General features: G+C 37.6%; 1 long non-coding RNA gene across 1 annotated transcript in view; it reads right to left on the bottom strand.

Moving 5' to 3' along the window:
• LOC140525011 (uncharacterized) overlaps positions 1 to 27,593 on the bottom strand; it is a 104,423-nt gene extending 76,830 nt beyond the window's left edge. The window contains exon 1 of the long non-coding RNA XR_011973892.1: positions 27,506 to 27,593. This is a non-coding gene — a long non-coding RNA (uncharacterized lncRNA). The remainder of the gene's footprint in view (positions 1 to 27,505) is intronic.
• Between the last annotated feature and the right edge of the window lie 334 nt (positions 27,594 to 27,927).

Below are 27,927 nucleotides of genomic sequence, written 5' to 3' on the forward strand. Positions count from 1 at the left end.
AATCCCTCACCCCCAAGGAAGTTATTCAGGCATGACTTGCTTTGAATTAACCCATGCTGGTTTATAATGAAAACCACTTCATCTTTCTTTATGTTAACATCCCATCCATTTCGTAATCTGCTTTAGAATATTGGTTTGGATTCATATTAAACTCCCTGGTCTGTTTGCTGAATCAACTAGTCAATTAATTAACATGTAGTAATTAATGTCTACTACAGACCAGGTACTAAGCTAGGCAGTTGGGATACAAGAACAAAAATGAAGCCTTCAGGAATAAGGAGTCTGCCTTCTATCTAGGAGGATAATGTGAATATATAACATATATAACAGATACGTACAAAATGAGCAGGAGATGTTTGGGGAAGAGATACCAGCATTTGGGAGGCACATGGAGGGCTTCACACAGAAGGTGATGCTGCAATTGAAAGAAACCAAGGATTCTAAAAGGTGGAAATGATGAAGAATTCATGCCAGGCATGGGGGACAATCAAGACAAAGGCACAGAGGTGGGAGATGTAGAATTGTGTGTGAAGTAGAAGGGTGTAGCTGGATTGTAGAGTACATGGAGGTCATTAAAAGAAGAAGACTAGGCAACTAGGAAGAGAACAAGGTTATGAAGAGCTTTAAATACTAAAGAAGGGAGTTTATAGAGTTTATTGAGTAGGTAACAGACCTGACTAGATCTATGCTTTAGGAAAACCACTTTGGCAGCTCTATGGAGAATGGATTGGAGTGGAGTGAAACTTGAAGGAGGGAAACTAGATGGAATGCTATTACAGCAGTCAAGGAGATAAGTGATGAGGTCCTGAACTACAATAGTGTTTTATGAGTGGAGAAAATGGGAGTATAAAAGTTGTTAGGGTAGAAATGACATGATATGACAAATGATTTTATCGATATGGAGTGAGAGTGAATAAGTGAGGGAGACACTATGGTTGTGAGCCTGGGTGAATTGGGGAATGGTAGTATCCTCGACCAAAAAAGGAAAGTTAGAAAAATGAGTTTGTTTAGGGAAATTACATTTTGGGCATATTGAGTTTGAGATGCTTATATTCCATTAAGTTGGAAGAATCCAGTAAGAAGCTGATCATATAGAACTGGAATTCAGGAGAGATAGAACAGGACTGAATAAATGGATCTGGGAGAGATGAGGACTGAATTCATGGAAGCTAATAAGATCCATTGCTTATTTAAGATACCAGTTCCAAATATCTTCAAGTCTATTTCTTTTTTATGTGTACATAGAAAATAACTCCTCATTATTCTTCTCATAAAATCTTTCATAAGATGTAGAGAATTTCTGATATGGTTTGGAGCAGATGACTTCTGAGGTTTCCTTCAACTCACAATTTCTAATTTTCTATGATTCACTGACTTGGATGAAGATATCAATGGCATCCTGTACTTAATGAATCTCTAAAATATGGGAAGCTAAGATGAGGAGAAAGAAGTTAGATGGCAAAGTTAAGATCCGAGAGGATTTTAACAGTGTTGAACAGTAAGCTGAATATAACAAGATGAAATATAATTGAGATAAATGGAAAGTTCTGTGTTTGGATGAAAAAAAAAAGGATTGGACAGAACCAGAATGGGGGACATTTGGTTAGGCAGCATTTCATGTGAAAAAGGACCTGGGGGTTCTATTTGACTGCCAGTTCAGCATGAGCCAAAAGCGCGATATGGCTGCTATCCTAGATAATGAGTGCTCAGGCTGCATTAATAGAAACATAGCATACATTAGATCTGACCACATTTGGAAGCCAAGACAGAGTCAGGGAGGGAGCCCTGATTGTGAAATCAAAAAGTCAAGGCTCAAGACCTGGCTCAGATGCTTTAGGTGTGGCATTGATAAGATGGGAAAGGAAAGATGATGAGGGTCCTAACAGAACTAAAACAATCGTATCATGAAAGGCTTGTTAAAGAAACGTGTTTATATGTACATTTCATCTTTTCATATACTCCAAGTAGAGAGGTAACTTGGTGTAATGGATGGTGCTGGTTTTAGAGTGAGGAGAGTTGGATTCATATCCTACCCCTGACACATAATGACTGTATGACTCTGGGCAAGTTGATTTCTCTCTCCATGGCTCAGGCAGCTCTAACACTGTAAGTTATACAGGGGTGTAGTTCTGAATTGGAAAAGAAAAGAGTTTTGTTTTTGGAAGTTCTCTACACTAGTGAGATTAGTTCTGAACAATAATGAAATATCCTATGAAAAATTTTGTAGGAAGAATAATGAGTTGTTTTCTATGTATACATAAAAAAGAAATAGACTTGAAGATATTTGGAATTGGTATCTCAAATAAGCAATGAATCTCATTAGCTTCCATGAATTCAATCATCAACTTCAAGTCTTTCCCTCTAGCAGAATATGAGCTCTTTGACAATAGGGAATGCTTGCCATTTTGTTTTGTCTTTGTGTTCCTAATATCTAACACATAGTAAACGTTTAGCAGATGCTTGTTGGATTTACCTAGATGGGGTTTCAAAGGGTTGGGGGGTTGTTGTATGTAATGGATATGACAACTATATTCAAATATTTGAAAGGCTTTCATATGGAAGAAGGACTGGAATATTTTGTGGGGTGTTGTAGAGGAGATTCATATTTAGGAACAAAAATCCTTTGTTGTCCCTTCTGAGTCTAACTTTTAGGATTTGATAGCCTAATGCTGCCCCATATTTTTATGGTTCCTTCTCTGTTAGCATTCATACACATGAACAAAACACACATGGATGCACACATATGTAGGTTAGTCATATGATTAATTTGCACCTATTATTCCATTAGACATTTGTGCCTTTGACTTTTCTTCACTACCCACCAACCTATAGATGGTTAAATACTGAACAGAATTTGCAGTAGTACCCATGTCCCTTTGCTATTCAGTGGCATTTTCCATTTCTGATTCATCCTGAAGATTTTATGTCCTAATCAGAGTGAGTCTCCTATGCTTATTGGAGGCCCAATAGGTTAACAAGAAGCTGACCCTTGGAAAATAAAAGACTAGCCAACTTGTCCGCTGGCAACAGATGCCCACTGAATTTGAATCCCATCTCTTTGAAATGGGAGTGATGACCTGCCTTTACTGCAATTATTGGTATCCTGATGAGGGAATGGTTGACCTCAGGGCTGGCTGTAACAACAAGAAGGTCCTTGAAGATGATCCATTACCAGACTTAACAGAGGTTGGCATGGTCGGAGCAGTGCTTTGCCCATGGTGGCTGAATAAGTCCAACTTTCTAATAAGGCAAGTGAAGCCAATGGGAATTTTGTTGTCTGACAAATTCAAAACTTGGTTTGTAGCAGCTTTAACATTTTGGCTAAAAGCATTATTCATGGCTCTATATAGATCTTAAATTACCTATAATTTTCTTGCATTCAGGGAAAAATTCAGTTGGCTTTTAAAGGTTTTTCTTTCTTACTGACCAAGACATATTTCCAGTCTCTGCAGCAGACTCTGAGAACATAGAAAATGTGTCAAACATTCCTAGAAGATCTGAAATGTGCCATTCCAAATTCTAGCATCCCCCTAAAGGAGACAGGAATCAAAACATCATCTGGAAAAGTAATCACATTCTACATAGTGTGGAATCTGGATTGGAGATGACCCAAAGTACAAGAAAATACTAGATTTGGCTGGGGTCACAGAGTTGCCCATCCAGTCAATATATAGAAAGCAGCCACCTCCTTGGATAAATCTTTAAATTAGACCCAGACTCTCTGAGTCCCAGCTATTAGCCACTCCTCTTGGCTGATCCCCTTGGCCCCCTTCCTGATGAGTTTTAGGCACTGAGTGTAAGGGAGCATTGACTTAGGCAAGATGCATTATGATAGTCTTCCTGCCTTTAGAGGGTGCCACTTCAGTTTATCCTATCTACCACCCTTAGACAAACAATGCCAGCAAAAACAACGACAATGATGAAGGCTTGCAAAACACTTAAGATATGTCATCTCTTTTGATCTTCACAGATACTTATATTACTCCCATTTTATGGATGAAGAAACTGAGGTGACAGGTTTAGTGATTTGCCCATGGTGATGTGGCTGGTAAGTGTCTGAGGCAGTATTGAAACTTGGATTAAGGTCTTCTTGGCTCTAATTGCATCATTCCATCTGTGCCACCTAGCTGCCATGTCTTCACTTCTTGCTAGTCTTGAACAAAACGCCATTTTCATTGGACTCCTCTGAAGGTAACATGTGTCACCCCCTTCCCCATCCCATTCTTCCCTCACCCTCTGCCTTTGATATAAAGTACAAATTCTTTTCCTTGGCTTTCACGGTCCTCCAAAATACAATCCAATTAAACAAATGCTTAATTGCCTTTCCTGTGCAAGGCACATGGGATATGAAGAAAGAAGTGATAAGTGCTCACATGTATTTAGTACTTTTAAGTCTGCAAAATCCTTTCCATATTTTCTTTGATTTGATCCTCACAACAATCCTGTGAAGTATGGGTCATTATTATCTAAATTTTTCAAAATGGGAAACTGAGGTTCAGAGAAGTTAAATGTTCCCCAGGGCCACTCACTTACTAAGTGTTAGAGGTAGGATTGAATCTACATCCTGATTTTCTGAGCCATTGCTGCTCCATCACACCCGCTCTCTAGGACTACAGGTTCTCCTGGGAGGTAGAACGTGTAGACAGATAATTAGATGGAAGATAATTTGAAGAGGGGGAGGAAGCTATTTGAATAGAAGGTGACATCTGAACTAGGCCTTAAAAATGTTAGGACTCTGAGGAAGAGGTGAGGAGGGAGTGCATTCCAGGCATGGAATGCTTTCATTCCTAACTTTGTGCTCATGCTCCATAAAACATGACCTGACTTCCCCCTTTCCTGAACTTTCCTAGGGCTTCCAGCTTTTAACATATAAGGGGGCAGTTATTGATATATAACACTGTCTGTATTGTACCTACTCTTAAGAGCTGGCCTGCAAGGCATCCTTATCAGTACCATAATTACCACCTAACTTGAGATTTTTTAAGGATGGAGGGCATCTAATGACTTACTGCTCCTGGACTAAATTCCAGTCAGAACAATGGTGGACTCTAATGAGTCATACATGGATTGAATTGAAGAGACAGCTTTATGTTAGCACATGTGTACCTCTTGATTCAAAAGAGGATTTGCCTTTGAAAAAGGCACACTTCTAATGACCTCAAGATCTGAGCCAGAGTTTAGGATGACGAAGGCACAAGTTGCTCCCCCCCTCAAAAATATAGAAATTATCCTAGGCTGTAGCCTAGGAAGTAGGAAAATGACTAGGAAATTTAACCTGACTAAAAATAGAGTTAGGGACTAAAGATACAGTTTTCAGTGGTTACTTCCCTTTTCTTTCTGTTTCTTTATCTCTATCTCTTCATTCCTCTTCTTTCCTTTTCACTTCCCCATACCTAAAAATTCTTCTTCTCTAATGTCAACTGAGCCCAAAAGAAGTAACCTATTACCATCTTCCTTTCAAGAATGTTTGTTCTGGAGGAGGGAAGGCAAGGCAATTGGGGTTAAGTGACTTGCCCAAAGTCACATAAGTAATAAGTATCAAGTGTCTAAGGCTAGATTTGAACTCAGATCCTCCTAACTCCAGGGCCAGTGCTCTATTCACTGTGTCACCTTACTGCCCCATGAATATTTGTTAATCTTTAGGAGGATTTAAAAAAATGCTGTATATACTCAACATATAGAAATCACTCTGATGGACTTGTGTCTTTTTCCAGAACTAGAACTCAATAATTCTCATTAAATACCTCTTTCTGTCTATCTCTTGAGCAAAAACCGTATTTATATTCAGTGAGGGTTCAGCCTGCTGAACTTTCTATTGTTCATTGTTGCAAAGGTCCCTAGAGGGCTGGCCCTTAAAGAGATTTGATGTACTCTAGTGCTATTAACATTTGGCTAACCAGCTAGTAGTACTTCCTGGGCTTATACCATCTCAAGATTGATGGTTCAGGTCAGAAATAGTTAAGCACTACTTGCAAAAAAAAGATCATGGCTCTGTATATTGAATTAGTCACTTTAAGGAAATAGTTCTCATTTTTTTTTTGGCCTCAGGACCCCTTTACACTCTTAAAAAAGCATTTGAGGACTGCAAAGAGCTTTTGTTTATGTGAATTATATTTATTGGTATTAGCTGCATTAGAAATCAAAGATATCTTAATAATACTATGAAAATAATTTTAACCTTGTGGACCCTCTAAGTCTTACAAAACTCCAGTGGTCCCTGGACCACATTTTGAGAACCGTTGCCCTAAAGACATGTAACAAGATAAAGGGGAATGGGCACAGTCCTAGAAGATTTGAAATATGTCATTCAAAACTCCAGCACCAACTTAAGGAGAGAGGAAACAAAATGTTACCTGGAAAATGAATCAAGATCTATAGAATTATAGTCCAGCTGTTTGGGGTTCCCATTCTGAAGGTTTACAGGAAAGTGTCAGAGACCGATGTGAGAGTTAATGTGGCTCATCTCTTCTGCTATCAGGAAGTATATGTGACAAAAGGAGCTCAGGCCTGTCTGTTCAGTCTAATCCAATCTGGTCAATCCTTCTGGTACTGATGTTTGGCAGTGGGAGGTGGTAAGAGAAAAACACCCTGAAAAACTGAAAGAGCAGATGCTAAGGAAGAGAACAGGTGGGGCACAGAAAGTAGAGACATAAGGAAAAAAAAAGTCTATAGCAACTCTGCAGAGTAACAAGAGATAATAGTCCCAAAAGTCTATGATGCCTTTATACCAAATGTACAAAGTATGCTTAATTAACAAAATCAACCTGAGATTTTAATTCAGGAAGGTAAAAATAACCTCATGAAGTAGGTAAAACAAAGGCTTAGTGGATTAGAGTTTATGTTTGCAATCCTGAAATGGAAGGATATATTTTGTTCAAAAGAAACAGACTAAATATGGCGGTCTAGTATTATATGTCAGGGAGATGCTACATTGCTAATGGCATTTGTGAACCTCAGAGAAATAACAGCTACTCATAAATCCATGGTAGTCCAGTGCTTTGTAAGAGCATTTGGGCTAAGATAAAAGGTGGGATAATCAGAAATTATACTGTTAAGGGAATAGACAAGGTGTCCCCAAAGTATAAGCTGTTTTTTGTAATAAAATGCTTAAAACCACACTAAGATTTTTAGAAGACAAGATGGAGGTCAGTCATAACTATCAAGAAAATAGCTGTTATAATTGATCTTCACTGTCTGGATGTGTTGAGATATCCTTTTCACTAAAATACTTTAATCACCTCCTTCCTAAATTATTTTTAATTTTTAATTAAAGTAGCTTTTTAATTGCTCTCCCTGCCTCAAACCTTCCTTTGCTCCAATCTATCCTCCACTCAGCTGCCAAAATGATCTACTTAAAGTATAGGTCTGACCATGTCATCCCCCTACTCAACAAACTCCTTTGGTTCCCTACTACCTCCAGGATCTAATAGACAATCCTCTGACATTCAAAACTCTTCATAAATTTTCCCCTTTCTACATTTCCAGTTTTCCATTATTTTAAAAAGTGAGTCACATAGTTATTTCGAGGAATGACAGGGTCAAGAATAGAAAGAGAAAGATTGAAAATGAGATAATGTACATTTTCACAAGGTCCCAGGGTTGCTGTCACATAGTTATTAATTAATAAATAGTTACTCTAGGGAAGAATGTTTTAAATTGAAATTCAATAAAATTTACATTGGTTTTATTCGAAAAAATGTAACTTGACTGTGGTAGTCTGTCTATCATCTGTCTATCAATCTATCTATCGATCCTCTATGTACCTATCTTTCTGTGTATGTTATATGTTTGTATGTATCTGTCTATCTATGTATCTGTTTATCTGGTGCAGCAGATGAAACTTAAGCCTAGAGTTTTCAGGAGGACCTGAGTTCAAATCCAGGCTCAGATACTTACCAGACAAGTCAATTAACATCTGTTTGCCTCAGTTTCTTTACTTGTAAAATGGGGGAAATAATAATACTTACGTCTCATAGTTGTTCTGAAGATCAAATGAAGTGATAATTATGAAGTGCTTAACACACTTTGCCATATAAAGATTAGCTATTATTAATCTTACTTATTCTGAATGTCACTTCTAGCGTTCTTACACTTTATTTCCCTCAGCAACACTACAATTTAGCGACATTAGCTTACTTGTTGTTCCTTACATGTGATAATAGTCATATTAACAGCAAGCATTTATATAGTACGTTGAAGTTTACAAAGCACTTAAGACACATTATCTCATTTATTCCTTACAACAGACCTGGGGTGTAAGTGTATTATTATTATTATTATTATTTCCATTTTATAGTTGTGGAAACTGAGGCAAATAGAGATTAAATGAAGTGTCTGAGGTCAGATTTGAATTCAGGTCTTCTTTTATCTACGTCTAGTACTCTAGCCTCTGTGCCATTTTTTGTGCTGACTGTGCCACATGCTTGGAATGCTCCTTCTTACCTTTATCTCTTGGCTCCTTCAAATCTCATTCCAATACTGCTTTCCACTGGAGGCCTTTCTCCATCCCTTCAAGTTACTGGTACCTTTCCCTCAGAGACCATATCCACTTTGGGGGTATCTATCTTGCATGTCATCTCCCTTTCTATTAAAATGTTTTTCCTTAAGGACAGAGACTATCTTTTGCATTTTTTTGGTATTCCTTCATGTTTAGTACTGTCTGGCACATAGTAGGCGCTTAATAAATGCTTATTGACTGCCTAAAGGACACAAAGTTTCTTTACATTTCTCTGTATCCCCAGTGCTTTGCACAGTGTCTGGCACCCAGATCATAAGTACTTGATAAATGCTTTTAGACTCAATGTTTGATGGTTCAAGTTTCACTGAGTTAAGAAATTCCTTCATGAATTCAAATTGTGACAACCTCATCCATATCTTAGTAGATGGTGTTTATGAGTTGCTGTGGTTAAAAAGAATTTATCACTGGGTGGACAAGAATTTGATAAATTATTGATTAGTCTCACTATAATTCTGTCTTTTGAAAAGTAGAAGAAGCAATAAAGAATCCTTTTGTCTTGATTCTGATAAATTCAAAATATTTATTTGAGGGAATTATAACTAGAGGGGGTTCTCATTTTGCCCAAGGCAGGAACATGTAGGAGGGGTACCTCTTCTTTGTAGTGGTCCAGAAACCTTCAACCCTGAACTTTACAGCCTTTTTTCAGCCTGGCATGGGTTCCTTTGGGAATTAGAGGAGAAGGAAAATAGTAACCCAAGAGTAGGATTGTAGACTATCAACTGTCAGGAAAGCAGTAGGAAGAAATATATCATGTCCTCACAACGTGAAGTCACCTGTGCTCAGACGGTCTCTTTTAGTGCCCACCTATGCTACAACACTGCCCTCTTCAAACTGGATTTGTGTCAACTGCTTAGATTTATAGTTTGTGGTGGGTGAATTGAAAATGAGGGGAACCCTGGGAGAAAATTAACGATGGCAAGCAGTGGAAATATTGACTAAAATTTCAAAGAAAGAAATTGAAGGAATTAGCATAGGCAACAAAGAAACAAAACTATCACTTTTTTGTAGAGGATATGGTGGTCTACTTAGAGAACCCTAGAGAGTCAACTAAAGATCTAATCAAAACGATGAACAATTTTAGCAAAATTGCAGAATATAAAATAAAACCTTAAAAATCAGTAGCATTTCTATATAGTACCGACAAAAACCCAGCAAGAAGAGATAAAAAGAGAAATTTCATTTAAAATGAAATGTATTAGAGTCTACCTCCTATCACAGAGGAACTATATGAACATAATTACAACACAATTTTCACACAAATGAAGGCAGATCTAAACAATGGGAGAAATATCAATCACTCATGAGAAGGCTGCACAAATATGATAAAAATGATAATACTACCTAAATTGATACACTTATTCAGTGCAAAACCAATCAAATTACCAAAGATTATCCTGGAGAGCTAGAAAAAATAATAGCAAAATTCATCTGGAGGAACAAAATGTCAAGAATATTAAGGGAATCAATAAAAAAAAAGTGAAGAAAGGAAGTCTAGTAGTACCAGATCTCAAACTATTCTACAAAGCAGTAATCATCAGATCAATTCACTACTGAATCAGAAATAGAATGGTTGATCAATGGAATAGATTAGGTACACAATGTACAGATGTAAATGATGACAGTAACCTAATGTTTGATAAACCCAAAGAGGCAAGCTATTGGAGTAAGAACTTAATATTTGATAAAAACCGCTAGAAAAAATATAAAGCAGTCTAGTATAAATAGGTACACGATTTATACTGAAAGGGTGATGCCATAAGTAAATTAGGATAGTATAGAAAAATTTACTTGTCAGATCTATGCACAAGGGAAGAATTCATGACAAAAAAATGTGCTTAATTTGCTTAATGACTGAACAAGCTCTGGCATGTGATTATGTTGGAATACTATTGTACTATAAGAAATGATAAGATGAGTTGTTTCAGAAAAAACCTGAGAAGACTTAGGTGAACTGATGCAAAGTTAAATTAGTAGAACTAGAACATTGTACACAGTAACAGCAATATCATACGGTGTTCAACTGTGAATGACAGGGATTTTCAGCAATATAAAGATCTAAGACTATTCCAAAGAACTGAGAATGATATAAATGCTCTCTGCCTCCAGAGAAAGAACTCATGGCATCTGAATGAAGACCAAAACATGCTACTTTTCTTTATTTTTTCATGTTTTTTTGTCTGTTTTCTCTCAGAACTTGACTAATATGGAAATATGTCATGCATGAATGTACATGTATAACCTATATCAAATTGTTGCTGTCTCAGGAATGGTGAAAGGGAAGGAGAGCAAGAGAGAAAATTTGGAACTCATAATTTTAAAATAGTAAATGTCAAAAATTGTTTGTATATGTAATTGGAAAAAATATTAATTAAGAAAGACTTAGCTACTTATCAATATAATGATTTAAGACAATTACAAAGAACTTACAACGAAAAAATGCTATCGACCTCCAGAGAATGAACTGATTGATGAACTTTGAATGGAAATTTTAGCATATTTTCTTTCACTTTCTTAATTTTTCTTGCTTTTTTTGTCTTTTGCAATGTGTTTAATGTGGAAATATATTTTGCATGGCTTCATATATGTAAAGGGTATTGTATTTCTTGCCATCTTAATTGGTGTGGGAGGGAGCATAGGGAGGGAGAGAATTCAGAACTGAAAAAAATTGAAAAAATGCTAATACTAATAACAAAGGTGTTAAATAAAAGAAAAAAATTTCCTGGGGATGCTAGACTTTAGAAAAATGTATTTGAAAGAGCTTAGAGACAAGATGGTTATGAGTTCATGGCCTGGGATTCTAAAAAAGATAATAATTGCTCAGAAGGGACTGGAACCTGTTAAGAAGGATATTCTGATGACTCACAGCCATGGATAAAATAGATAAGGAGGAAAAGGGGAAAGCATATAGAGAACAATGTAGCAGCATATGGAGTTCACTTGGGAGTTCCAGTTTTAAAAGCCCTACAGGAAAGAGAGAAACAGGCATACATAACCAGAGAAAGTTGTGAAAGAGTCCCAATGGCACTAAGAATAATTTTAGGAAAACTAAAATCCAGAATCAACTAAATTTATTGGAAATGCTAGGGAAACACACGTATATGCACACACACACACACACACACACACACACAGCCCTTGCAGATATGTAGGGCAAGAAAAGAACATAATTTGGTTGGGCTTTTAAAATTAACTTTTTTTCCCCATGGAAACTGAAGGGTTGACAGTCAGATCTAGGGCAGGGAGAGAAGGGCTAAGAAATGCCAAAACTGAGAGAGGAGACAGAAGAGAGTCAAAATGGAATCAACCTAAGTGAATAAGTGAGGACAGATGGAACATTACTAGAAGAACAAAGGTCAGAAAAGCTCATCAAGAATGAGGATACAGGCAAGTTGTGCATAATACCAGGTTTTTACCCAATGAACCTCCATTACTTCTAGCAGCCTTCTAATGGCAAACTGATATATGCCACCCGCACCTTCCTTTTTAGCATCTGTGTTTTTGTAATTTTAAAGGAAATATTTTACTGGTTCTAGATGTTGGTGGTAACAGTAGTAGTAGCAGCAGCAGCAATAGTGCTGCTATTAGTGGTAGTAGTTCTAATAGTAATATTAATAGCAGTAGTAGTAATAATACTACTAGTTGTAATAGTAGTAGTAATGATGATGATGATGATAATGATGGTATAGTTAACATTTATATCATGATTCAGGGTTTTGAAAGAATTTTATGTATATCATCTCATTTGATCCAGACAATAACCCTATAAGGAAGATACTATTATTATTATCCTCATTTTACAGATGAGAAACTTAGGCTGAGAGATATTAAATGAATTGACACACTTCAAGTACACCCCTGGTTGTACTCATGGAAAGCAAAACAGTGGTCAGTTCAGCTGCACATGGAAGGGTATAGATCATTGAGAGAGAGGGAGAGAGAGAGAGGGAGAGAGGGAGAGAGAGAGAAAGAGAGAGAGAGAGAGAGAGAGAAGGTAGATGTAAAGTGGGGGAAAAAGTCAAGGTGAGGATGTTACTGAGCTCAAAAGCTGGATAATTGACAAAGGCCTGGTTGAGTTGTCTTATGTAGCACAGTGCTTGACACATGTGTAGTAGGTGTTTAATATATGTTTACTGATTATTTGATTATGTCCACATGAGCCAATAAATGTTGAGTTTCTGGGTAAACAGTCACAACCATAAGAATTTGGAGATGATTGGTTTCTGTTTTATATGTGTCTTTCTATTTTGTAGGATGACCTGAAGATCTACCTGGAGAGTCTCACCTTCAAAATGTCCAAAAGTGAACTTACTATCTTTTTGCACAAGTTCTTTCTAATCCATCTTCCACACAATTACCCAAGTGATATTCCTAAAGCACAGTTACAACCATGTACGCCCTTGCTCAATAATCTCCAAAGGAAATCTCTTATTTCTAGGATTAAGTATAAACTCTCCAATTTGTCATTTAAAACCCTTCAAAAGTGGGCTCCTACCTCCATTTCTAGTTGTGTCATACATTAATCCCCTTCATGTATTCTACAGTGCAGCCAAACTGTCCTCACACAAAACATTCCATCTCCTCTCTCCATACCTTTGTACTAACTATCTTTTATGCCTAGAATGTATTTCCTTGCCTTCACCCCTTAGACTCCCTACCTTCCTTCACAGTTCATCTCAAGCACCATGTCCTGCATAAATATTTCCTTTTCTCCTAGCTGCTAATTCCCAAATTAAATTGTATAAATATTTGCATATACCTATATGTACATGTTACACCCCCATCTGAATGCAAATTTCTTGAGAAAAGAGACTGCTTCATATTTGTCTTTGTATCTTTGGAACCTAGCATGATATCTGGCACATTGGTACCACACCCCAGTTGCTCCTTACTAAATGTTTATCGATTAATTGATGGGTAGATTTTATGGCTATGGATGAATCCATTCTTGTCAGACAAGAGTGAGATCCACAGAATTTTTGAAAGTCCTAGAATAAACTAGTATCTGTACTTGGAGCATGTTGTGGTCTAGGACAGGTTTGGGGAATCTGTGGCTTTGAGGCCACAAGTGGCCTTCTGGGTTCTTGGTCCAGCCTTTTCACTTTGTCCAAGTTTGACAGAACAGATCTTTTTATTAAGAGGATTTGTTCTGTGAAGTTTGTATTCAGTCAAAGGGTCACACTTGACGTCCTAGAGAGTCACAGTTTCCTCACCCCTGGTCTAGGAGTTCAGAATCAGTGGTCTAAAAGAGATATTTATATAGATCCACAAGATGATGGGACCAGATGGAAAGTTTCCTTTCGTGACTGGAGAGATTGGATTTGTCCAATCTGTTGGTCCCCAGCGTAAGACTCCACATGCTAACCATTCTTTCCTTCAGAAGATGTCATAAACAAAAAGTAAAACAACATAAAAGTTTCATCTTATTTTGTGCAGTTCTGTCCCATCACTTATCTCATCTCTCCATGCCCAGGGTTTCAATCTGTTTTCCATTCATCAAGGTGATGTGAGCCCTTCTGAATTAAACATGATTTCCCAGAGACTAAATTTTCCTTTTTCCTGGAAAAAATATGTTGAAAGGAAGCATCTGAGTTAATCAGAGAAAATAACACTGCACATAATGCCAGAAAGAAAGACATCGTCAGGCAGAAAATAAAGGGCAATTTGAAGTCAGCAAAGCCAAGGTATAGAGTTGCAAGTTGCTTTTCCTTTTGGTTTTGTAGGACTGAATGAGTTCTGAATCTTTTAGGCCTCTCATTTGTGAAGCTATGTTGAATTCTTCCATTATAAATTTGTGTTGTAAAACTTAGATTGGGCACTTGCTGCTGCTCGGTAATCCTTTTCTGCATCACTTATCAACATCTTATCATATTTCTCAGAATTCCTATTCCAAACTTTCATTCCTCAAGAGACTGGTTGATCCTTTTCCACACCACTAACAGGAGATGATTTCAACTAGTATTTTCCTGATAAGATTAAGTCTATCTCATCGGTGTTCTTTCAAGTCCCCTCTTCCTCATCTAAACATTTCTGGGTTTTTTTGCTGGCCAATCTCCTCTGCCCTCCTCCCCCATATCCAATTTATGGAATTCACATCTCCTCTGGGACCTCATTGCTTAGATCTTTCCTTCTTTCTCTCTTGTTTCTTCAATTTTCCCCTCTCCTTTGATTTCTTTCCTTTTTAATAGAATGTGGGTGAGTCTCTCCAATCCTAACCCCTCCAAAAATAATAACATCCATGTTATTCCCTCATATATATCTTTTCCACTAACTGCAAAAATTCTTTAACAAATTTTCTGTCATAGTTGAATAAGATCATTTTGATTGCTTTCGTTTCCTCACTATTCATTCATATTAAACCTCATGCAATCTGACTGCCATCATGACCACTCTATCAAAACTATTCTTTATAAAGTCACTAATAACCTCCTAATCACCAAATTTGATGATCTTTTGTCAGCTGTCATCTGTCTTGATCTCTCTGCAGCAGATGCTGTTGATGATCACGTCTACTTTCTTGATGTTTTCTTGTCTTTTTGTTTCCTTGTTGCCACATCGTCTGACTTTCCACTTACTTCTCTAATCACTCTGTCTCTTTCATGGTCTTTCTTACTATTCTTCCTACTCCACCATAAGGAATTTGCCCACTCCATTTATGACCCTCTCTTCTTTCCTTTCAACATATTCCACCTAGTTGATGTTTTCCCTTCCCAAATCTTCAGTGATAATATCTCTTCAGGCTAGCCTAGCCCCAACCTCTCTCTCAAGTCCCAGACTCAAAATTCTGGTATCTCTCCTGGGTTTTCTGCCAGCTCTTGATTTTTCACTCAGGATGCCATGGAAAGTAGCCCTCTTCTCCTGCCAAACACATGCACACACACATATGTATATGTGTATGCATATAGTTGATTGGTTGTTGTTCTTCATTCTCAAAGAGGACCAAAATGTCATCACCATGTTAGAGTCAAGTTACATCATGTTTGACTGTGACTAATAAGACCAATATGAGCTTAGAATGTTCTACCATGGGTCAGGCACAAATAATCCATATGAACATTTGGGATGGATTATCTAAATTTGCGCATCTTGCTTTTCTTTTGAGCTACTGGAAGCTGTATATGTATATATAAACTATGCATTTATATACATAGTTATCATTATATTGTGTGGATATACATGCATATACATGTGTGTCTCTGTGCATATACACACATACACACACATATATATGTGTATGTATATATGCTTTTGCAAGGGTACTTTATACCAGTAATTACCCATCATTGCTGCATGAAATTCCAGACCTCAGGTGTGTCACTGAAGCAAGAACAATGTTTGTTATCATCATTTTATTGATGAAGTGACTACAGTGTAAATGCTTTATTTTAATGCCTCATGGGATCAGGATTTCATCAGTGTAGCACTCCTTTCCTAGTAGACATCACATTGGCCCTCACTCCATAACTTAGTAGAAGATCATTCTGTGGCTGAAGATAGTGACCACTTGGTGGACTACCTTCCAGTGACAAACCTCTCTTCCTTTAGTCTATACTTGGGACCATAATTGCAAAATCCCAAGGCACATCCTGAAAACCTTTCCAGACTGGTCAACCTTGCTAAATTTATTATACTCTTGGAGAACTCCATGACATGATGAGAAATCAGAGTTAGATTTTATTGGATTGTAAATAATTTATAATCAGTAAAACAGTTCGCACCACACTCTGTGGAATGAATTCAAATCTCCTTAACAGTACTTCACCTTTCTGGAAAACACTATTAATCTAGGAACAACTGCAATTATCAAATGATTATCAGTAGATATCTGACTGTTTTCTAATATATTTGCTAATACAGTTACTGTCTTTCTAATATATTTACATGGATGGATATAATCTTAAATTATATATAATAAATAATATATTCTATATAATTTTATTTACATACATGTACATACACACACATACAGATATATGTCTGTATACACATATATACATATACACTATCTATGTATCTATCTATCTATCTATCTATCATCTATCTCTCTATCTCTCTACCTATTTATCTATCTATCCATATCTATATCTTCAATGGAAAGACCAGCACACCAAGGCAGAAGCTAAAACAGAGAATAGAATTCCTGTTGCAGAAAGTTCTGAGTCCTATGATGAGAGAAAATTATTAGAAAGGGCATCATTATATCAACACTTGTTCAGATCAAGTCATATCCTCTTAGATATCTGGTCACATTAAGCCAGAGCTATGCCTGTTATATTGTGCTAACTTGGATATTCAAGTGGAGCTAAAATCTCATTGATTTGAACGTTGTCTCCAGTTATGTGGATTGTGACTCTGAAATGCTGCCTATCCTTTGCAATCCCTGTCCACGTCTTCCTCCAGGTGGTCTTGGGCATCCCCTCAAAGTTCTGTAAGACTGTTTTACTTTCTGCTGACATCTGGTGGATCCCTATGGAACACATGGGCTCTCCACAGGTTATCCCTTGCTCTTGCCATGTGACTAGCTAGCTTTATTTGTGGTCACCCATTATTTTCATGCCGTTCTTTATCATGGTTCTTCATTATTCTTTAATTGTGTTGTGACCTGCTAATATCTACTTGTACTCCACTATTGCTCTCTGAGTGATAATGAGTTAATTCTTCAGAAAATGTAATCTTCTCTGTTTCAGAGTCATGTAACAACAATTGTGAAATATTGGTATTAAAAAGTTTTGCTGATAAGAAGTCTGGAATCATTGAAGTATGTCTGCAATTTTGCAGAGACAATAAATCTACTCTTCTATTTTAATTTTAATTCATTATCCATTTGCATCGGCTATCCAAGATATTTAGGATGGTGGATATATTAGTTGCCTGTCTGGAAACTTATTATAATATGGTTACTCGACTTTCTTTATCTACTTGGTCTTTTGATCAATTAAGAGTTATGTGCATCTTATGTGCCAGATACTAAACCAGGTATAGGCATACAAAGTCCAGTCCCTAGTACAATAAAACAAAACAACTCCTCAAGCCCCCTTCTCTCCAAAAGTTTTTATTCTACTATGGAAACAATAAGGCTATATGTTCACACAGAATCAATAGAGACTCATCTTGGGGAACAATGTGCTAGCCACTGGGTTGCACAAGTCAGGAAATGTTTCATGTAGGTGGCATTTGAGTTAGATTTTGAATGAAATAAGGCTAAAAGTGGATGGGAAGTCATATTTCCACTTCACATGGTGGATTTGGAAGAAACTGATAGATAAAGCTCCTTACCTTCAGTCGCCTTTTCATCAAACATCAATCACTAGAATTAGAGAACATACTCTATTCTAGGCCTGCATCATCCTGGTCAGTAACTAAACCACTTTCAACCACCAATTATTGTCTAAAACAATCAATACTTCCTCCCCCTCACCAAAAAAGCTGAGCTTGCACATATTATCTGGTAATGATGGACATCAGTCACCCCTGCATGGATTTCACTTATGCCTCAGAACTGAAAGTGGTGAATAAAAGAGAAATACAGTGAATGGATAGATTCCATGACTGAAGTACCTAATACATCTTGCCTCTCTCCCCTACACATTGCAGTGAAATTGGAACTTGAAAAGGAGTAGTTATAATGGAATGATCCCTAGGTTTATTGATTTTTAGATGAACTCTTTAACCTACTTTGGCACACATTTTTGGAAAAATATTCAATAAGACTCAGGCTCCTAGGTGGTAAGTCAGAGTATTTGAGGCATTGAAATAGACTGGGAAAGATAGTTTACATCTTAATAGAATCAGAAGTTGCTACAAAAGCCTGGCAGTACAAATACTATTTGAATACTGCACATGTAGTGTCTAGCAATGAAAAATTTTGCTTGGGTAGCATATCTCATAAAGTAATTTAGAAGGGAAAATCTCATTTGAAGGATCCTTGAAGACATCATATTCTACTAAAAACTAAGGTATAGATTTACATATAGTCACATGCACATATATGAATATGTAGCACAAACATAAATGTACACAAAATACATATATATGCATACAACACATATACATGCCATCTCGAGAGGGAATATGCATATGTATATATACATATCTATACATTATACACACATTTATTTGTGCAGAACTGACTTAGTGGATAGAGAGCAAGGATAAAGATATATGGATTATAATTCCACCTCTGGCAGATATTGACTTTGTGACCTTGGACAATTTGATTTCTAGGACTGTAAGCTGTAGAGGATATGTCAGTCTGTATTGGTAGAGAAAGCTTTATTATTGGGAATTCTCTACATAGATGAGATCAGAGATCTATTCTTATAAGAATATATATATATATATATATATATATATATACACACTATACACAACCCACATCACACATATATGCATACATTTAACATCAATGTACATGGAGAGGGGGGAGGGAGGACAGGAGGGAGGAAGAGGCAGAGAGAAAGGAGAGAGGGAAGAAGCAAGGGAGACAGAGAGAGAGAGAGAGAGAGAAAGAGAGAGAGAGAGAGAGAGAGAGAGAGAGAGAGAGAGAGAGAGAGAGAGAGAGAGAGAGAGAGAGAGAGAGACTGTCCAGATCAGACCACTATTCCTGGAAGGAAGAGAGCCACTTAGATCAGTATTTCCTAAGAACTTGTCCTCATCTTAACTCTGGCCATTTTATGCTCTGCTGCCTTGCTTGAAAGCAATGTGGGAGCTAAATCATCGAGTTTTAAATTCTAAGTTGGAGATTTAAAAGAAGTAATCTATTTCATTAAAGCTGTGTTTTATGGCCCATCATGACCCAGAGATCACTCGGGTTGTCTGAGGGTGTGCCAGCAGAGAACAAGCTCTAGCAGGTCCTGGTATAGCTTTCAGTCCAGCTCTGATGATGGACCATGTGTCTCTGATATGTGTGTAGTGGCTTATCATCAGAAAAACAGCACATGATGATCATCTACTAAAGCAAGGATTGGACTGGGACCAACATTGGCAAATAGATTGCCAATAAGTCCTAGATCCTTTGAGTCTTGGAACCCTTCAGTTACTGGCAAAAGCTGTTACATGCTGGCACAATTTCCTTTTCTTGGAAATTCAACATTGGACAGGAATTTTTCTTGGTAACAGTTGCCATGCAGAAACATCTCGATCTCAAATTTATTGTCATAATTAATAATTAGTGAAGTTTTTATGAACATAGCTACTATACATAAACATTCAGCTTATGCTCAATGCCATTTTATAGCAGAAACCAGGTCCAAATTATAGCTCTTGCTGTGAATTATGAGACGCAGTGAAGAATAAAAATGTGTGGAATGCAGCATGTATTGGCAATGAAAGGAAACAATTTTGATCCTTTCACAATGTCAAACAGAGCCTCCCACTAATAAGCAGAGAAGGGCCCAAAGTGCACCTTTCATTAATACATTTCATTAGCTTCCTCTTGTCCAAAACTAGCGGTTGCAGTCTTGTATTAGAATGGCTCTGAGAGCAGTTTCCTGCCCTGACCACGCTCGAACTGAGATTCAGGACTAGTATTAACTAAGAGAACAAGACCCCAGGAGCCCTTTTATCTTCCTTTATTTCTATGGTTTTGATATTCTTTGGTTTGATCTCTCCTTTCCCCTTTTCCCCTCCCCAATAATGATGAGGGGATGAAATCTTAGATAATTCTATGCACTGTGCGTGTTTCCAACTTTTTTTGTTGCTACTGGATTCAAGCTTTGTATGTAGGGGTTGGCTAAATGATCTCAGAGGCCCCTTCCAACTCTGTAATTCTAAAATTCTAGGATTCTGTTTTTTGGGTGTGGTGCTTATCTGTCTATTGACATGAAGAAAGAGTGGGAGAAGAGTTAATTCCAAGTTTCATGACTATCAAGTAAGGACACATTCAGAAATATTTACTCCTACCATTGGCTTCATCGACTCCTATTCCTGAATTGCATGACACTGCAAGAGAAAATAATGAAATCTTACTAGTACTCCAAATGGTATAATATATCAAAATTTAAAGAATAACATTAATCTTGGTTATTATTGTTTAAGCTCAGCTGGGCAGTCAGCACTGCATAGCATGCCTTGTGCTCAGTTTTAGTCATTCTTTATCACAGTCTCCACAATGTCTGTTCTATATCTTTTCTTGTCTGTGTCATCTCCTTATCTGTGTCAGCAGATGCCCACCCTACTTTACCGAGAAGATTAAAACCATCTGATGAAGATTTTCTCAGTGTCCTCCTCCATCCTTCTTAGCCTCTTAGTGTTCCCATAATCCCTTGCTCCAAAGAGATGGTTCTTATCCTTTCTAAAGCTAATCTCCCTACCTGAACTTTCATTCTTTCCCATCTTTCTTGGTCTTTCTCAATAAATACTATCCCTCCTCCCTCAAAATTCCATTTTTCCTCTTCACAGATACTCTACCATTAGCCTACAAATACACTTTAAAAAATTCCTTCCTTCCCTTGACTATAGCATGTCCTTAAACTATCATCTTATCTGTCATTGCTATTCTCATATAAAGAATAGTTGACACTATGAAGTCTACTCTCTCAACAACTTCTTCCTCTTCAGTTCTTTGTATTCTGGCTTTCTTATCACTACTCTACTGAAAGAGCTCCTTCCAAAGTCATTATTGACTTCTTAGCTGAAGAAGTCCTTTTCTTTGACATTCGGCATTGTGGATCCCCTTCTCCTTGATAACCTTTTTTTCCCCTTAGCTTTGTGATATTTGATTATCTTTATCTTGGTCCTCTCTTACTGTCTTTCTCTGTCTCTTTTGCTTCATCTTTCTTTCACTTGTGAAAACTGGCAATCCTATTACAAATACTGTCTACTTTTACTAGAGCTGTTAAAATCATTGGAATGTACTAACTCTCGTAAAGGTCAGTGCTCACTGTAACTTAGGCTTCTTTTTGGCAATGGATAACAGTATACTTCTTAGACTGAACTTCATTGAATAAAGAAATACTTGGAGTGTGTGTAAGAGACAGAGACAGAGAGATAGAGAGAGACAGAGAGAGAGATAGACAAAAAGAGAGAGAGAGAGAGAGAGAGAGAGAGAGAGAGAGAGAGAGAGAGAGAGAGAGAGAGAGAGAGAGAATGAGCTTCTAGGGAAATTTCTATTCAAGTTTTTTTTTTAAAGAAACTTACAATTCCCTAGAAATGACTTCTATAAATTAAGAATATAATTCTTTACAGTAACTCTAGAGATACAAAACCTGAAGTTATTTCTGAAAGTAGGATAGAAGTGGGCTTCTCTCACGTGCATCTAGTTTTTCCTCTCTTGAAGCCAGGACACATATACTTTCCAACTCCCAGCAAATATAGATATACATACAAACAGGTGGATAGACATATGGACAGTCAGGCCGATAAATTATTTCTTGCTACTCTGTTGTTAGGAAGAGGGAATGAAGCTTCTGTCTACCATTGGGCTACCAGGGAGTCTCCAGTCCTCCCTCTCCAACTGCCTAAGAAAGTGAACAACATAAAGAAGATGTAGCCAATGTAAAAGAAAATGTGTTAATTTATTTAAAATTTATTAAATAAAAGAAGATAACAAGCATTTATAGAATGTCTACTATGGTCCAGGTAGTGTGCTAAGCACTTTTTAAAAAACGATAACTCATTTGATTCTCACCACAACCCTGAAAGGCAGGTGCTATTAACTCCATTTTATAGTTGAAGAAACTGAGGGAAACAGAAATTAAGTATTTTGTCTAGGATAATATAGCTAGTAAATGTCTGAGGACGGATCTGAACTCATGTCTTTCTGACTCCAGGTCTATTGCTCTATTCCCTGAGCTACCAGGTACCTCTGGAAAGAAAAGAAAAACACACAATAAAATGAAGGGATTGATTGTGCAAAACCATTTGGAATCATGCTAAGAAAGTGATGACAATTCCTATGTCTTTTAACTCAAAGATTTGACAGCTAGGTATATATCCAAAGACCATTAATGATCAAAAGAAAGGTCCATATACACCAAAATATTTATAGCAGTTATTTTTGGTAGTATGAAAGAACTAGAACAAAGCAAATGCCCATGGATAGAGAATGCAAAATATATCATGGTAAATGAGCGTAATGGAATGTTATTGGGCCATCAGCAAACCTGAATATGATCAAGACAGAGAAGGATGGAGAAGCTCATTTGAATTCAAGCAAAAAGAAGTAAACAGAGTTGGGGAAAAATATACTCAGTGCTTACAACAATGTAAGTGAAAGAAAGGACCCTACCACCAAAACAATCAAAAGTGAATGCTATAAAAAATAATGACCAAGCTTGGCCCTCAAGAAGCTATGAAAAAGTCATCTTTCTCACTTATTTGCAGAAGTCAGGGTCTACGAATATGGAAAATTCCATATGATGTAAGACTTGGTCAATACATACTTAAAGATCATTTGCAGTAACTCACTCTGATGCTTGGAAACATCTATATTTGTACTGATGATGCTGGTATGGACTACTACCCCTCCCTCCACATTTCATGTTTTCCAATGGCTCCCAAATTCATTAACAGGTAGACAGACTGGTGAGATCTCCTTGCACTTACCCTCAGATAATTTTAAGAAAAGTAGAGGACATTTATCTAACATGTTAAGGCTTGCAAAGTGCTAGATATATTATCTCATCTGATCCTCACAATAGCCCTGTAAAGCGGGTGCTATTAGTATCCCCCATTTCATAGATAAGGAAACTGAGGCTGAAAAAGGGAAAGTGATTTACCTGAGGTCACATAGTTACTAAGTGTCTGAGGCAGAATTTGAACTTAGGTTTCCTGCACCGCGTACTTCCCTTAGAAAACAGATACATAATCCATCTCTGACCTTTCCAGCCTGGCAGACTCTAAAAGAGGCTTCACCTACTGGCATCCTCTTAAAACACCAAGCTTAGCTTCTTACCATGATGGGGGACCATCGATAACATTTTGGTGGAAGTCGCTTAATCTCATTTAATGAAACTTGGGGAGTCAACCCCCGCCCTCCTCAACACATTGGGCTGTCTTCTTCAACACCCTCTTTATACCATTCCCCTTCAAAAGCTCTGCGTGATGCTTGCTTTATTTCTTCCATGCATTTTGAATAATAATTTTTTTTAAAACTGCCTGTGAAATTGAACAAACATGTTTTTATTCATGCCTTAAAATACTTTTTTATGCCTCTCCTGCAAGGCTTTTGTTTGTTTCCTTTTTCTCTGAGCCCTGAATGAGTGTTTATTAAACATAATCATAATAATAAAGTAGAGGTAGGGTCTCTTCATTGGCATTAGTTCAGATTTCCATTTAATCTCTCCCTGGCCTCACTTCATTATAACTCCATCCAGGAGTGTATTTCATAACCAGCATGTGTCACAGTGAATGAAGTCAGGCTTCAGAATAACATGTCAGTAAGATGATTGCTCATGGAACACACAGTACCTCTAGTCTATAATTAAATTAAGGGGGAAAAAACCTGTGCTGAAAAAAATAGCAGTAAAAGACTTTCTTTAATCCATAAAGGAAAGAAGATGAAGAGATCAAGGCTGTCCCTTTAAGCACTTTTGCCAAATTATGCAACAAACTTGGTATTGGCCTTGGTTTGAATGCCTCAGAGCCTCTTGCAGGACCAAGAAAGGGACTTGTTGGCCTTGGTGGAGCTAGAAAAACCTTTGATGGACCCAGGTGGCTCACATCCCTGTCTCCCACCAAAGTGAACCCTTAAAGAGGGACTTGACCTTATTTTGAGAGATAACTAGTGAAGATTTCATAGCTTCCATTGGAAAGAAAAATAAGTGTCAAAGATATGATTTATTTAATCTTGGGTCTTCACAGACTTCCACAAAACTAGTCTGATACCCCATGGAGGCATGAAGGTAGCTCTGGACTGTCAAGGGCAGTGACTGAAGATCACAAGCTCTGACAGCTCCTTTCAAGTTGTAAAAGATTTGGGACTAGATGAAACTGTAGCACTCATTTAGTTCAATGGAGTAAATGATTGAAGTGGGATTTGAACCCAAGTCCATTGACTCTCAATCTATCTCTCCTTCCCCTATATTGTGCTCCTCCTCAGGTACCCTATATGATCCAGTGACAGACTGTGGGTATACCCATTGTCTGAGGACTATCAGGCTAAATTCAGAAAAACTCATGATCATATTGGCTAGACCAAGAGTGGGGAACCTGTGGGCTTGAAGCAACATGTGGTCGTCTAGGTCCTCAAGTGTGGCCATTTGACTGAATCCAAACTTCATAGAACATAAAATGATTTGTTCTGTGAAGTTTGGATTCAGTCAAAGGTCTGCACTTGAGGACCTAGAGGGCCACATATGATTTCAAGGCCACAGGTTCCCTACCTGTCATGTTCCATCCTGGTCTAGACATGGGTGAATTTTATAGTTATAGCCATTGCCATAGAGAAATTGTAATCTCTGTCAGTAGATGGAGTTACCACACTGATCAAATTGTGGATTTCTGAAGTGATGGATGGAGGATGTTCAACAAATCACATAATCATAGCTTTAGGCTTCCACAGAATCTTTGAGATCATAAAATCCAACTCCATTTTACATATGAGAAAACTGAGACCCATAGGGGAAGGGACTTGGCCAAGGCCATACTATGAGTTTAAAATAGAACCAGGTCAAGGGTTATTCCCCATTATAGCAAAGATTCTCCATGTGTAGATTCAGCTGAGGCATGATGGAAAGTTGACTCAATTCTGGGCTCAAACACTGACTTTAACCCTTAGTAGACAGGTGATCTTGCATAGATAGCTTCTCTTTGAGCATGTTTCTCCATCTATACTCAGATATTAAAATCCAGACCATCTGGGAACTTTTCATGGGGAGATATAAAATGTTCTGAGCCTTGGAGATAGGTAGGAAGGATATCAACAGATGGAGTTCGTGGGTGTGAGGTGGCATCTAGTTATAGGGAATGGTATGAACCAAAGCATTGGAGGGGGCGAGTGAAACTAAGGGATATTTGGGGAGGTAGTAGAAGAATAGTTCTGTTGGAGGCTAACATATATGAGAAGGATGAGTGTATCATATTCAACCAGCAAATCAACCATTTATTAAGTGCCTATTATATGCCAAGTACTATTCTAGGCTCAGGGGATATAAAGTCTAAAAAATATGCAATCAGCCCTCTCTTTAAGGAGTTTATATTAATGTGGGCAGTATGTGCACAAAAGGATATTCAAAATAGATTTTTAAAGAGTTACAACAAAATGGTTTCTACTTGTGTAACACATACTAAAATGAATAAGATTAGAAACACAGTGGGTTTAGATTCTGAAGGGCCTTGAATGCCAGACTAAATAGTTTGGATTTTATTTAGAAGGTAATGGAGAGTCATTGTGGGGTTTTAAGTGATGTGATAAGAACTGTGTTTTAGGGACTAAATTAGCATGGTGGCAGTGAGAATGAAAAGGTATAGGCAGATGTAAGGGATATTGTTAGGGGAGAATCAATGGGACTAGCATTTGGTTGTCAAGGGGGGATGGGAGAGGGGTCAAGGATGATTGTGTTGTTGTTGCAAGCATGGATGACTGGGAGAATGAGATGGCCAGATAGGGATGAAATCAGAAAGAGGGATAGGTTAGGGGACATAGGTGGGAATGGTGGCTTCAATTTTGGATTGTAGGTACCTGAAGCAACATATATTCTCTCTTGTGGTGATAAAGCCCTTAATTTTCATGACCAAGTTAAGTTGACCTTGGGACCAAGCATTCACAGAGATGTAGGTGACCAGAAAGTTTCCTGTTGTAGCATGATTCTGCTTCTGGATCTCCCATGCCATGACTAAGCTCTCTGGACATATTCTCACACTGGAGATCAAATTAGCCCAGCAGGTTGGAAGGGACAAGCTCCTTGATCTGCCTTCTGCAGTTACTCATTGAGAAAAACAAATTTTGCTTCCTGACAGCTCTCCCAAGCTCTCTTCCTGCCTGGGGTCAATTTTTCTTTGGCCACATGCACCTCCATTACTGGGAAAGCCTAGGCCCTTCAAGGGTCTGCTAGGGGAGAGAGAATGACAGATACATATTTATACAGTGTATATATCAAAAATACATGGACTCTAACCACAACAGAAGGTACTTGGATGAAATATATAAATAGCTTCCTGAGGGTGAAGACTGTGAATGTAATAATGGCACAGCATGGCATATGGGAAATTTTGTTGCCTTTTCTCAAATTATTTGAGCATTAATCAGCAATCAACCAACAAGCATTTATTAATTGTCTATTATATACCCCACACTGTGCTAGATATGGGGGATTACAAAACATGAATGAGGCAGTCCTTCCTTCAAGGAGCTTATATTTTGTAAAGAACCATGACATATACCCAGAACATGGAACACATGGCCTTTGGGAAGGCCAACCTGGAAGTAGGGCCCTGTATGGTCTGATTTTTTAAGTAATGTGTGTAGCCCAAACCAAGTTCTGGATTGAAAATGTCGAATCTTTGATGTCAAAATGTCCCTCTTGTGGACAAGAACATGAACGTTGCTTACATTGGTATAGGGAACTCTTGTATAAGGAAATTCTACCCCCTACTAATTAATGCTGACACTGTTTTGAAATTATATGCTGAGAGTGGCCTAGAGTACTGAGGTTAAATATCTTACCCAAAGTTATATAACCAGCATGTGCCAGAGGACCAACCTGATGACAGGTCTTCCCAGCTCCAAGGTCAACTATTTGCTATTCCATGCTGTCCCTTTTTAGAAATGACAATGATAAAATTGACAAGACTCAATCAATGGTTCAAGAGAACACATATATGTATTTTTGTATGTATATATTTATGTTTCAGCTAAAATATCTCAACTGACTTACAGCTGTTTACCTGTCCTCACTAATATCTCAGTGGATCAAAAAGGTGTTTTTATTCCATCCTCACTCCAATCTTCCTTTGAAACAAAAGAATTAAAGAGAAGCATAATTTGTTATATTTTTCACTCAATAAACAAAATTTGAAATGCTAACAGCTTTTAAAGAGAGTAACACTTACCCAGCTGGTAGCAAACCCATTTTGGAGGAGCTGTTTCTAAATCTCTCCCTGAAATACAATACTCTGTACAGAGGGAAAATGCAGGAACCATACAGGACCATGAACTGGTCAAGGAGATTGGCTAATGTTTTGCTAATAATGCGTTAGAATCTTGTCAGGGTGTTGCCCAAGGAGTGCCATTGGCCATTTGTTTCCAGCTCTGATATGAATGAGGTTGTTGACCTCTCAAAGGTCCAGCTTCACAGAGACTTTGGCCTCCAAGTTCATGTCCTAAAATGTCTCTGATCAACGGGAATAGGTGCCCTCTCTTTTGCCCCTCCCCCAACTTTGGCCTTCCCTCTGATTTTACCTGTAGATGTCCTATATAAAAATAATTTTTACATGTTCTTTGCTCCATCAGAATGTGAGCTCCATAAGAACAT

This window comes from Notamacropus eugenii, chromosome 1, assembly GCF_028372415.1.
Source record: "Notamacropus eugenii isolate mMacEug1 chromosome 1, mMacEug1.pri_v2, whole genome shotgun sequence".
Lineage (NCBI taxonomy): Eukaryota > Metazoa > Chordata > Mammalia > Diprotodontia > Macropodidae > Notamacropus > Notamacropus eugenii.